At 43.9% G+C, this 13,323-nt stretch overlaps 1 long non-coding RNA gene across 1 annotated transcript; it reads left to right on the plus strand.

Annotated features, from left to right (window-relative positions):
* Window positions 1-790: 790 nt before the first annotated feature.
* LOC140905923 (uncharacterized) lies at window positions 791-6,063 on the plus strand. The gene is made up of 3 exons (XR_012156985.1): window positions 791-843; window positions 2,910-3,076; window positions 5,462-6,063. It is a non-coding gene; the product is annotated as an uncharacterized LOC140905923 (long non-coding RNA).
* Window positions 6,064-13,323: the final 7,260 nt, after the last annotated feature.

Below are 13,323 nucleotides of genomic sequence, written 5' to 3' on the forward strand. Positions count from 1 at the left end.
GGATTTTTCCAGTGGGAAATGGGTGGTTAAACTGCCACAAACCACTTGTGTGGATACTTTTAATTCTGTAACTTCTGGCTCCCTGAAAGATGTAATCGCCACAGCTGCACCTGCTGATGCACATTTTAAGACAAGGGGCAAAGATATGTTTTGGCTCTTCAGATAAAGGCCAAATGTTCTCAACCCTTGCTCTGAAGAAGGGATTCTCAACTGGCACACAAGAATAGGTGTCAGAAGCTTGTGACCATTTGGTCTTTCCCAAATTGCTAAAGAAGAGGCGAGTCCCAGTTGGGTCCTGGTATGGAAAAGGCTGAGAATCGATGCTCTCGAACACTAAAATCTTGGCAGGAATTTTTTTAAATGAATGTGGAAAAAAAACCTCCAACCATACCCAGAGTTACAATACAAGGAGGAGAATCTAACTCAAAGTTTTATTTAAAGAAAAACTGCTTAGGTTAAAAATGAAACACTGGCTTCTTAAAGCCTGTTTGTGCCTAATAAATTGGAGACATTGTTCAAGATCAGTTACGCTGTGTGAAAATATGAGCCTGTAATGCTCCCAGAGTCAGTAAGACCTCTGGTGCCTTCCTTAGCAAGTGCAAGTTGTGTGATTTAAAGCAACCCAAGTTGCAACTTTAATCCTCCCACCTAATTTTCTAGGAAAACTGTAGAAAAGAGACCTCATATAACTTGTATATTTGGAACAGCTTCCCTCTCTTTGCCCCCCTAATTTTTTTTCTCCATTTTCTTTTAGACTTGAGCAACCACTCATTGTATACTTGGCAAGTGGCCTAAAATGAGCACTTACTCTAATCCTAACTGGGGGGAAAAACATCAGATAATGTGAGCCTCATAATGCTATTTTTTTCATTTAACTTACCAAAAATCTGAGAGGCAGAGCATGAATAAGGAGATTTTCACATGGTATAAAACAATCACAAAGAAACTGAGCTGACCAGTGACGTGGTTAAAACAAAATAGTTGATCAGGAAATGCTTATATAGATAAGGAGTAAGCTGTAAACAGACAGAGGCAGTGACTATAGTGGAATTTCAATTACCCTGACACTGATGGGTATAGCAGTAGTGAAGTCATTAAGGATGGATGCATGTTTCTAAGTGTGGTGTATAGAACTGCTTCTTCAGTTTGAGGAGCAATCAACAAGACCAGGGGCTATTCTGGACTTAGTCCAAGGAAATGAAACTAGGTGAAATGAATAACATGGAAGCTAATAAGCCCTTAGGTCTAAATTATCATAATATCACCAGATTGGAAACACTTCTGGGAATATTTGTGAATGGTTCTAGACACACATCAATATTGCCAGTGGAATGAGTTGAAGAAAGTTGATTGGTATCAACCGTTTGTGGACAATAATGACAAAGTATGAGGTATTTAAGAAATGGAGAGCCTGACATTGTTATTCATTTTGTTTTAATCAAAGTAAAAATGATAAAAGCAATAAGCCAAAGAGGTCCCAAAAAGATGTAACAAAGGTATCGGAAGGCTTCCCTTATTTAAAAGGCCAGGCATCCTTGAAAAATGGGAAGGTTTGGCAGATTTAAAATGAATGAAAACAACATCATGAGAATATCAACAATGAATAATATTCATTAAATATTTCAATCAAGACTGAAGCCAAGTTCTTGAAGTATATGCATGCAATGTAAATGGTGAAAGGAAAAAAAAGAAAGGAAGATGATAATGAGTCAGAGAACACTCTTTCCTGTCTGTGTCTACAAATGAAGGGACCAATCCTTGAACTATTGTTACTTTCACATGAGTAGAGGTTACAGGACTGGGCACTTAATGAGACAAGCATCTGCCAGTATCCAGGGCAACAATACCTTTGCCATTGGAAGTTGACCACCATCTCATGGAGGAAGTGTTTAGAATGTTTAGAAAGGGCTTGATAAGAGTGTGAGATAAGTGAGATTCAGTGGTAGACTGTGGCCATTTCTGTTCATTGTAGCAATCTGGAATTCCCATAGGTGAGAAACATGTCTTGCAGCATATAAACTATTCAGACTTTTAATTGCAAGTGTCATTTCTGGGCTGACTGTTTGTGCAAGCCATCTTTCTCCAAAATGACACAATTTGTGATACCAGAAAGACACTTGGGAGCCCAATTTCTATTCTGCTTTACTATTGGTTTGACAGCCAGAAGAACCGTAGGGCTAAATCCTACCCTGGTCAGTGAAAGGAAAGAGACCAAAGTACTGCCAAACGAATCCTTTGCAAAGGATGAGACTTCTGTCAGCGAAGGCAAGACATCTTATGGTGGGCAAGGAGAATGTGCTGAGGAGAGTATTTTGCTGCTTTTTTGAGAAGCAGTGTGCCCCTGGTTAGAGCTTGCTGCTGACTGCAGCACACGCTCTAGCCAAATGGGGGAAGGGCTAAGCACGCCTGACTAACCAGCAGCTCCTGCCCCCTTAGGAATGTGTTGTCTTGCTGGCAGCCTCTGCTAATGCCCTGAACTATATGAGAAAGCTTCTGTCTTGCTGCTTGTATAGGGGAAAGAGGTTCCCCATCCCTCCTTACCTACCCACAACCCTGCCTCCCTGAACACTATCCTGGGGCAGCGTGTGGCAGAATTTAGTTTTGAGCAATGAAGTCTGGGCCCAAACTTCCCCAAAGTTCAGAGGTGTTTAAATTTGGGGGTCCAGTTCAGCCCATTATAGAAATAGGCCTGAGTTGCACATTTCAGATTCAAACTGCCCCACAGTCCTGGCGAGTTTGTATCCCAAATTCCAGTTTGAGCCTACCGCTACCATTTATGTAAAATTCCTGTACTAGTGGCTCACAGACAACATAACAGAAGACTAGAAATTATCCATTTTAATTAAAAACCTTTCTTTACAACTACAGTTACCAGTTTATAAATGTTGATTCTTGCCATGCACTTTCAGAATGCCACCGAGCTGATGAAAATGGCTAGCGTGATCTTTGAAAATGTAGCAGACTCTGTAACTAAAGAACACATGCCTGAAATGCTGAAATGGCATCGAGATGGACACCGAAGAAGATTAGTTTACATTTTCACAATTTAATGGACTTTGGAAGAGATCTCTAATGGGTAAGTAATATTTTAAAGACCTTGTCTGGATTGCCACTTGGAGAGCCCAGGCACAGAACACTGCATTAATGCAAAGGAAAAGATTCAAAATACTCAGGGCCGGATTCTGATGTCACTTGCACTGGTGTGAATTGGGAGTAACACTGAAGTCAACTGAGTTACACCAATATAAACCTGGTGAAGGTGAGAAAAGACTCAGACGGCTAACCTATCAATCCTCAGGAGCATAATTAGCTAGTGTATATGGTTCTGAGAAGGGTGCAAAGCTGTTGTTCTTCTAACTGTGTGCTGTGAAAATGAATCTGGGCCAAAATTAGGTCTACTACTGCCCTCAGCAAGGAGGCCCGAGAATCTTTTCAGCTAGTCTAGGCTCTGGAAGGCAGCACATATCCTGAGGAGGAGTCTTCTTCTCATGTGGCCATGTATCAGCCACCCAGTCTCTCCTCAGGGCAGGATCCATGACTCCAGCTAGCCTGGCCACTTTACGTATGGCAGTCAAGCCCCGTAAGATGACCTCAGGGGAGGCATAGAGCTCATCAAGCTGAAAATCCACCTCTGACCCTGAAGAGTGGAAATGGGAGAAAACAACCCCTCACTCCCTCAGCAACCACAGCACTCCAGTAAAGGTCAGGTTGTCTGAGGGGGAAAGGATGCTGTGTCTTTCTCCTGTGAGTCACCTGTGCAGCTGTAACTGCAGCCCTAGTCCTGGAGTAACCCCTGCGGTCCAGGCTGGATTATGGGGAGAGGGCTGCTTCTGGGGGAACAGGAGCATATTGCATGATTTCTCTGTCCTCAGAGCAAATCTGTACCTCCCAGCTACAGGGTGGGTACAGATTCTCTCCTCCACACCAGGCTGATTATCCTTAGGACTGCTGCATAACTGATTTACATGGCCTGCTGAAGCTTAGAGGCACCCTACTGGCCTTTACTATAAACTGGCCTGAGGAGATGGCTCACACTCTGTTCACAAAATCACGAACTCTGTGGAAATTTCAGCCCTGCGATAAAGATCCAGATTTCCATGAAGATTAACCTGTAAACAGCTCTTTAAAAGGGGGACTGGGGAGAGAGCTAGGTCACGCATACCTGTGCAGCATGATTTGTCTATTATGCAGGGTAGCAGGAAAGAGAATGCAAAGAAGAGAGCATAAGTGCAACCGTGGCAACAGTGCCTAAGCCACATACCCCTGTAGAATTTCGGAACTGCAGGGGCACAAATATCTGTTCCCAAGAAAAATGCTTTGTTTTGTTTTTAAGTGAAATCTGGAGAAAATGGGATTGATGGTAAGCCAAAAAGCTCTGGCAAGCTGAAATCAGGGTGTCCACCCTCTTTTCCGACCATCACATTATGTGAGAAACAAAGAGAAAAAGCAAAACTAAATTAAGGTACATTTTTTAAAAATCATACAGTACAGCATGGCTTTCTAGAGGAGGGAGCCACAGCCTTTGTGACTGTAGAGCCCACCACATATTTGCACTGGTAACGAGCTCAGAGGAGGAGATTTAAAAGGAGACTTTGTATTGTTCATGGAGTCTCTCAAGCATACTGAGGGTGGAATTCCATCTGTTCACTTCAGTTCGGTTCAATGAACTAGTTCACTCTTAATGGTTCACTAGGCTGTGACACTTAGTAGAAATTATGCTAAATGTTTTTTAAAACCTTTACATTATCATTTAAGAAGCTGCATGACAAGATCACTTGGAAGCGAACCCTTTGATCTCTGTCTCCTGAGTTTCTTTCATCTGATAATGGAGAGCTACGTAACATATGCCATTAAGGATGGAGACTGTGTTGATGTGCTGCGTGTTCATTTTGCATGCTGCCTTAATTTGATTCTATATAATTTTCCAGACACTCACAAAAAATACACAAAACATGCAGGTCATTGCACTGCGAGTCTGCAGTCACCTCGGTCATTCCTGTGTAGCTCTTAACACATCCTAAGAGTTTTAGCTGCAAAATGTCTCTTGCACCAGCTCATATAGGAAGTACCCTGTGCTACTGACCAGGTGGAATTGCTTGAATGACTCTTCAAACAGCGTAAATCATTAAGTCTTTGCTGTCGTGCAGAAGGGTGATGGGGGGAAGGGAGCGCTCCATATCTGATACCTGCTCTATGGAATCTTAAAGAAAGTCTGTTTATTTTCCATAAACATTTTGGAGAAGACCAACTAGTGAGCAAAAATTTGAGTTTGTTTGGAAAAATATTAATGGTGAATCAGAGTAAATTTTGATTCAGACATGGATTTAATTAACATTTGTGACAGATCTTGGGGTTTTTTTCTCCCTACCTTTTCCAGCATGCATGTTCAGTACTGATTCCTGGGCCTCCCTTTCTTTGGGTAAACCCATCTTCACTGTGGGATGTTTACATTGTCTTGCAGGGACCGGCTTGGATGTCTTTATTCTCACAGGGGAGACCTGTAGAGATCAGCAAAAAATCTTCACCTCCTTACATGGGGGAAAGGAAACACAGACAAATGGGCACAGACTCTCCAATGGGTCTACAAAGCCCGCCAATATCTTCACTGTGCTCAAGAGGACAGAGTACAGCCTTTCCAAGGAGCCAGCTAGCATCTCCACTGCATTGCAAAGGTGGGGTACCCTGAACACAGCCAGTCTGACCAAATCAATTCAGACCTTGAGCTGTAAAATTTGGTTCTGGATCTTAATTTCTCCAGCGTTTGGATCCAGTATTTACTGTCAGCCTATTATTGTGCTAGGGGCCAGCCACAACATTCATACTCGGATCTGATTTTCCCTATGACTGTGAGCTGTTTGGATCTAGGGTTTTGGTTCAGACCCATCTTTATATAAATGTGTCTTGTGAGAAATAAAAACCTCAATCACAGGTTCTGTCACTGAGATAATTGCCATGATATTGTTCTAATTATGATAGCATCACTTTTGTTTGCCTAGAGGAGAAAAAATATAGGGTACAGCGTGAAATGACTGATGATGTTGCAGTGCATTTTACAAGCACCACTTTAGCCATCAGGAGAAGAACTCTTGAATAAAGTTTAAGTAAATCACTGAAAGATGTTCTTACTACAGTTTTAGATCCTCATCTGAAAGACATGGTGCCCACTCTTCTCTTTGAAGCATAATACCTGCTGGTGCTCCCCTGGGGTGTAAGTGGGGGACTCTACATTGCCCCCTACAGGTGCCAATGCTGCAAAAGCACTATTTGGCCATGAGTATTTATCTGCCAAAACAAAAAATAACTATAAAAAAAACTAAATAAACAAAAAAATCAGCTAAATGCTGAACACTATAAATGAGCTCCCATTGTGCCCTGAGGCTTACCAGACTCAAATTCTTGACAGTACTATAAGAGGGGTATTCTGTGTGTGGACTTTGACTGGTATCAAACTGGCTCAGTTATTGCTAGGACATTTACTCAGAGATTTCTGTTCTGCAGTAGAGCTGCTAATTCCCCTTGAGCACTATTACTGTTGCTGCTTTTTATGCCTCTCTCCATGATACTACTCAATGCAAGTTACAATTAACTCAAAGGAAGTAGGAAGAAATGGATTCTGTCTATACAGAATGAGATGGGTGCAGAGTGGGAAAAGATGCTGATTTTGCCTAATCTGCCCTTGATTATTTCTTTTGTCCTTCAAACAGTTGACTTTGGTTATTTTTACACCTTGTTACAGAGGGCCGGTACAAGGCCTATGGGCCACCTAAACCCCACTTAAGCCCTCAAAATAGGGCTATTTTGGCTTTTTTGAGAGGTTAAGTGGGACTTAAATGGTACAGAGATTTTGTGTTGGCCCTCTGTACAGGGCTGAGTTTTACCCATGGAATCACTGCTGGTTCAGAGAACTGTGTCAAAGAGGAAAACATTTCCCTTCTGCTGAACAATTAGAAGACTAACTTTGCTGTTTAACATTAAAGGCCAAAATGTCAAACCCAGGGGCAACCAGTACTCCCACAGAATCCCACATTTCTGCATGCAAATTTTGTCCATACAAACTGGCAATTTGTTATTTGCTGATTTAGGGGTGCAAATGCAGGTGCAGGGAGTGGGGCCCATAATTTTTAAAGGTGTACTCACCAGCCCACACATAAAAAATGGTCCCTAATCACTTTGTTTACATTTTTTGCAGTAGAATACTGCATTACAAAACAAAATAAAAAATATCACACTGCATGTGGTTTGGTAGAAATATTATTTTCCTGATAATAAATAGTATAATCGAAGTGCTGATAAAGTGCTTGGTACTGTACAAGAAAAAATAGTCCCTAGACTGAGACGCTAACAATCTAAGCACTGCAAGCACTTATGCCTGTAAGTAACTTTACACATCTGAGTAATCCTACTGAGTTCAACAGTACTACTCAAATGTGTAAGTTACTCACATGGGCCTTAATAAATAGAAGCTCACAATCTAAGCAGTTCGTATTTGTGAACTATTCAATAAGTGCATTTTTGACCCAAGAGACCATTGCAATTTAAAGACCTATTTTGATCTGCATTCTAATTTTGAAAACTCATTATTATTTACATGATAAACTTAAATGGCACGTTTGGATTTGTCATCATGTAGATCCAGATTTAAGCAATGTGAAAAAGAGGATTTTTAACTCAATAAATCATATTAGCTTAGAAGCAGCTCTTTCTGTTGATCAAATCAATTTTGTTGCTGCTCAATGCACATCAAGCCCATGTGAAATAATTTGGTCATTTTTAATTTCTTTGTATTTTGCCTATAATACTCTAAGCTGTGTTGCATTCTCAAAGGAGGTGGCATTATTACTCAGCGTGACAGCACTTAGATCTTGGCTACAATACAATAAGTGATGTGCTGCCACAGTTTTAATAAGAGGCTCCCACAAAATTTTCTGCCTCATTCAGTGGTACACATGATGTTACCTGGACAAAATTCTCTCCTCCTTTTTCTCCACACTACAAAAATGTATCAATTCCATACTTCTTTTCCCCCAAAACCCATCAATTTCTTACTCTTCCCCCAACACACCTGTGATCCACCTCTCTGATCCATTGTGCTTCCCTATCCCCAGTAACTCATTGGGGCTCCCAGGTGTCTGGCTGATGGGTCTTGCCCACATACTCAGGGTCACATTTGCCACATTTGGGGTTGGGAAGGATTCCCCTCAGATCAGATTGGTGAAGACCCTGGGGATTTTTTCCCTTCCTCTGCAGCATGGGGCATGGGTCACTTGCAGGTTTAAACTAGTGTAAATGGTGGATTCTTTGTAACTTGAAGGCTTTAAATCATGATTTGAGGACTTCAGTAATTCAGCCCAAAGTCAGTCAGTCTATTACAGGAGTGAGGGGTGAGATTCTGTGGCCTGCAATGTGCAGGAGGTCAGACTAGCTGATCACGATGGTCCCTTCTGGTCTTAAAATGTATGAGTCTAGGAACTGACTTCCCTTCCAGGTAGCTGTTCTTCAAAGCTACAGGAGCATTGGCATGCAAGTGTCTTGTGACTTTTGCAACAAATAGTAGTGGCAGGCTAGTCATCCTGAAGACTCTGGCTGCGTGATGGTCAGGTGGAGAGTGAGAACCGGTCACCTTGGATTCATGAGTTTGGCAGTTTTCACTTGAGTGCTGAAGCTCTCTCCAACTGATGTCAAAAGTGGGGCCTGGGTATCCTCAGGATCATGCTAGGGGATCTCTCCTGAGTGGCGCATGGGTGACAGGCTTTTCTTTCTGCAGACTGGGGCTGAGCAAACAAATTCTGGTGGAAGTACAGATGGGCTACCATGGCTACAGGATTCCCAATGACTGCAACAACAACTTGGCCCCTTTTCTTCCCCAGCTGCTCCTTGTATGCTGCTGGAGTGGAGGGATGCGGGGAAGGTGTTGAGAGGACTATTAAGATTCCAGAGTGTCTTTACTCCACTCACCTAAGCATTGCCTCACTATTTCAGTGCTGTTTGTACCCATGCTACGGCAACGTACAGTGTATGTATGCTACACACCACTGTAAGTGCAGACATAGCCTGTAGACATAAGTGCTAGAGGAGCCAACTGGGGGGGAGCTTTTCTTGACCTGCTGCTCACAAACCAGGAAGAATTAGTAGGGGAAGCAAAAGTGGATGGGAATCTGGGAGGCAGTGACCATGAGTTGGTTGAGTTCAGGATCCTGACCCAGGGAAGAAAGGTAAGCAGCAGGATACGGACCCTGGACTTCAGGAATGCAGACTTAGACTCCCTCAGGGAACGGATGGGTAGGATCCCCTAGGGGACTAACATGAAGGGGAAAGGAGTCCAGGAGAGCTGGCTGTATTTCAAGGAATCCCTGTTGAGGTTACAGGGACAAACCATCCCGATGTGTCGAAAGAATAGTAAATATGGCAGGCGACCAGCTTGGCTTAACGGTGAAATCCTAGCAGATCTTAAACATAAAAAAGAAGCTTACAAGAAGTGGAACGTTGGACATATGACCAGGGAAGAGTATAAAAATATTGCTCGGGCATGTAGGAATGAAATCAGGAAGGCCAAATCGCACCTGGAGCTGCAGCTAGCGAGAGATGTTAAGAGTAACAAGAAGGGTTTCTTCAGGTATGTTGGCAACAAGAAGAAAGCCAAGGAAAGTGTGGGCCCCTTAATGAATGAGGGAGGCAACCTAGTGACAGAGGATGTGGAAAAAGCTAATGTACTCAATGCTTTTTTTGCCTCTGTCTTCACTAACAAGGTCAGCTCCCAGACTGCTGCACTGGGCATCACAAATGGGGAATAGATAGCCAGCCCTCTGTGGAGAAAGAGGTGGTTAGGGACTATTTAGAAAAGCTGGACGTGCACAAGTCCATGGGGCCGGACGAGTTGCATCCGAGAGTGCTAAAGGAACTGGCGGCTGTGATTGCAGAGCCATTGGCCATTATCTTTGAAAACTCGTGGCGAACGGGGGAAGTCCTGGATGACTGGAAAAAGGCTAATGTAGTGCCAATCTTTAAAAAAGGGAAGAAGGAGGATCCTGGGAACTACAGGCCAGTCAGCCTCACTTCAGTCCCCGGAAAAATCATGGAGAAGGTCCTCAAAGAATCAATCCTGAAGCACTTACATGAGAGGAAAATGATCAGGAATAGTCAGCATGGATTCACCAAGGGAAGGTCATGCCTGACTAATCTAATCGCCTTCTATGATGAGATTACTGGTTCTGTGGATGAAGGGAAAGCACTGGATGTATTGTTTCTTGACTTTAGCAAAGCTAAAGTCTCCCACAGTATTCTTGTCAGCAAGTTAAAGAAGTACGGGCTGGATGAATGCACTATAAGGTGGGTAGAAAGTTGGCTAGATTGTCGGGCTCAACGGGTAGTGATCAATAGCTCCATGTCTAGTTGGCAGCCGGTGTCAAGTGGAGTGCCCCAGGGGTCTGTCCTGGGGCCGGTTTTGTTCAATATCTTCATAAATGATCTGGAGGATGGTGTGGATTGCACTCTCAGCAAATTTGCGGATGATACTAAACTGGGAGGAGTGGTAGATACGCTGGAGGGCAGGGATAGGATACAGAGGGACCTAGACAAATTGGAGGATTGGGCCAAAAGAAATCTGATGAGGTTCAATAAGGATAAGTGCAGGGTCCTGCACTTAGGATGGAAGAACCCAATGCACAGCTACAGACTAGGGACCGAATGGCTAGGCAGCAGTTCTGTGGAAAAGGACCTAGGGGTGACAGTGGACGAGAAGCTGGATATGAGTCAGCAGTGTGCCCTTGTTCCCAAGAAGACCAATGGCATTTTGGGATGTATAAGTAGGGGCATAGCGAGCAGATCGAGGAACGTGATCGTTCCCCTCTATTCGACATTGGTGAGGCCTCATCTGGAGTACTGTGTCCAGTTTTGGGCCCCACACTACAAGAAGGATGTGGATAAATTGGAAAGAGTCCAGCGAAGGGCAACAAAAATGATTAGGGGTCTGGAACACATGACTTATGAGGAGAGGCTGAGGGAACTGGGATTGTTTAGTCTCCAGAAGAGAAGAATGAGGGGGGATTTGATAGCTGCTTTCAACTACCTGAGAGGTGGTTCCAGAGAGGATGGTTCTAGACTATTCTCAGTGGTAGAAGAGGACAGGACAAGGAGTAATGGTCTCAAGTTGCAGTGGGGGAGGTTTAGGTTGGATATTAGGAAAAACTTTTTCACTAGGAGGGTGGTGAAACACTGGAATGCGTTGCCTAGGGAGGTGGTGGAATCTCCTTCCTTAGAAGTTTTTAAGGTCAGGCTTGACAAAGCTCTGGCTGGGATGATTTAATTGGGATTGGTCCTGCTTTTGAGCAGGGGGTTGGACTAGATGACCTCCTGAGGTCCCTTCCAACCCTGATATTCTATGATTCTATGAGGTGTCTCCCTGCCGTGCATACCTGGAGGTAGTAGCAGAAGAGGCAAGAAGAGAGTTCCCCGTCGAGAGGCTTGCACAGTTGCATCAATAACATGCATTCAGAGGGGGGGCTGAACATTTTAACAACTAGGGTTGGCCTCAGCACTTTGGGGTGATGTAGCAGAGTGGTCACCCCTCTCTGGCCCTGAAGGGGTTAAAGCAGCCCGGGAGAGGGCTGTGGCTGGAAATAAGGGGATTAAGAACAGCTAGGGAATCTGAGTGAGTAGCTGACCACAGCTGTGGCCAGCTTAATTAAGGCCCAGCTGGCCCTTATAAGAGGGCAGTGGGCCAGAAGCCAAAAGGACTCACTCACTCTCTCTCGGGAGAAGGGACTGGCTGCTGGGGAGTGTACCAAAGGTGAAGCAGGGCTGGGGAAGGCCAGAGTGGAAAAGCTGCAGGCCTGGCAGATGGCCCAAGATAGGTACTGGGGTTGCAGGGGGCAGCCCACAGGTAGGCAGAGACAGCAGGTCCAACCCCCCCCCCCAAGTGAACAGCTAGATGGTGACTCGGTAGTAGCCATATACTGAGGTGAGGTGGGGTTAGTGGGTGGGGGTTCCTGGGCAGGGGAGACCCCAGAGACTGTGGGGATACTGCCAGGGGGCACACCCTGGGTAAAAGGGGCACTAGGGTCTGGGAGGGACACGGGGAGCCAGCAGCAAGCGGCCTGCAGAGGGTGCTCTGGAGGCTGGAAGAGCTAATTCCCTGAGAGATCAGCAGGAGGTGCCACAGGGGTGAGTCCCGCACTGCAACAGGTGAGTTGTAAAATAGTTTTTCGCTGTCTTCCTCCCAAATGTAACCAATTTCTGTCTGTTCTGATTATTGCACCACTATGCACCGGGCATAAGGCTTTAAGTAAAGATTAGTGAGCTGATTTTTTAGGATAGCCCAGAAACTTAGCTGACTCATACGTAAAATATGTGTGTGAGAAGGATTTAGTGCCCACAGCCTCCTGCTGTAGAAGTGGAGTGCAGCAGCATATTCCTTCTGCTCTCTGCAATTGGTTTGCATCTTAAAGGCTAACTTTGCAAAGAGGCTTCCTTTATTATTAAAACTGAGACTATCCTTTACAGAGCCCTACAGTTGGCTCTGTTAACAAGGGGCTTGTGTGAGCCTCCACAAATCCCCCCACTGAGGACAGTATACAGTTAAATTCTAGTCACACCTGTGACACCATATATCTGTTTTATTAGTCTTTCTTGGTGATTTATTCAGCAATTTTAAACAAGGAAATAAGGGAGGGGGGAATAACATTATGAGGATAAACACAAAACGAATTAAATTGCTGAATAAGGATAGCCTACATGCCCCTACCAGATATTCTGTATTCTTATAATCCCCTTATCTTTGTTTGTTTGAACCACTTCACATAGTTAATAAACCAAACAAATGCAAAATTACAAGAAGATATTTGGAGAGAATGTCAAGGCACAGTAAGCCATCAGCATGTCTTCTGGCATTGTGATTTTTGGTCCAAGATTAGAAATCTGTTGTAGAAATTGTTCCCAGGTCATATCCCACCAGCCCTGATTACCTTGATATTGGGCAAATGTCCTGGGGGACTTGTATTGACTAGAATTGTTTTCAACAGCTGCCAATAACTGCAATTCTTCAGTATTACACAAGCAATCTCCCTTCCCAGGAATATGATTTACAAAAATAAAAGAACTGACAAAGACAAGAAGAATGACATTAAACTATGGGCACGTCTTCACTAGGGAGCTAAATCGGGGCTGCTGCAATCAATGCAGTGGCATCAATTTAGCGGGTCTGGTGAAGACATGCTAAGTCGATGGAAGAGCACTCTCCCATCAATTTCTGTTCTCCATGTCCCTGAGAAGAGTAAGGTAGACACCGTGGGAAGTGGATCTAGCTACATTGACTTCAGGTACATTATT

This window comes from Lepidochelys kempii, chromosome 2 (assembly GCF_965140285.1).
Source record: "Lepidochelys kempii isolate rLepKem1 chromosome 2, rLepKem1.hap1, whole genome shotgun sequence".
Classification (NCBI taxonomy): Eukaryota; Metazoa; Chordata; order Testudines; family Cheloniidae; genus Lepidochelys; species Lepidochelys kempii.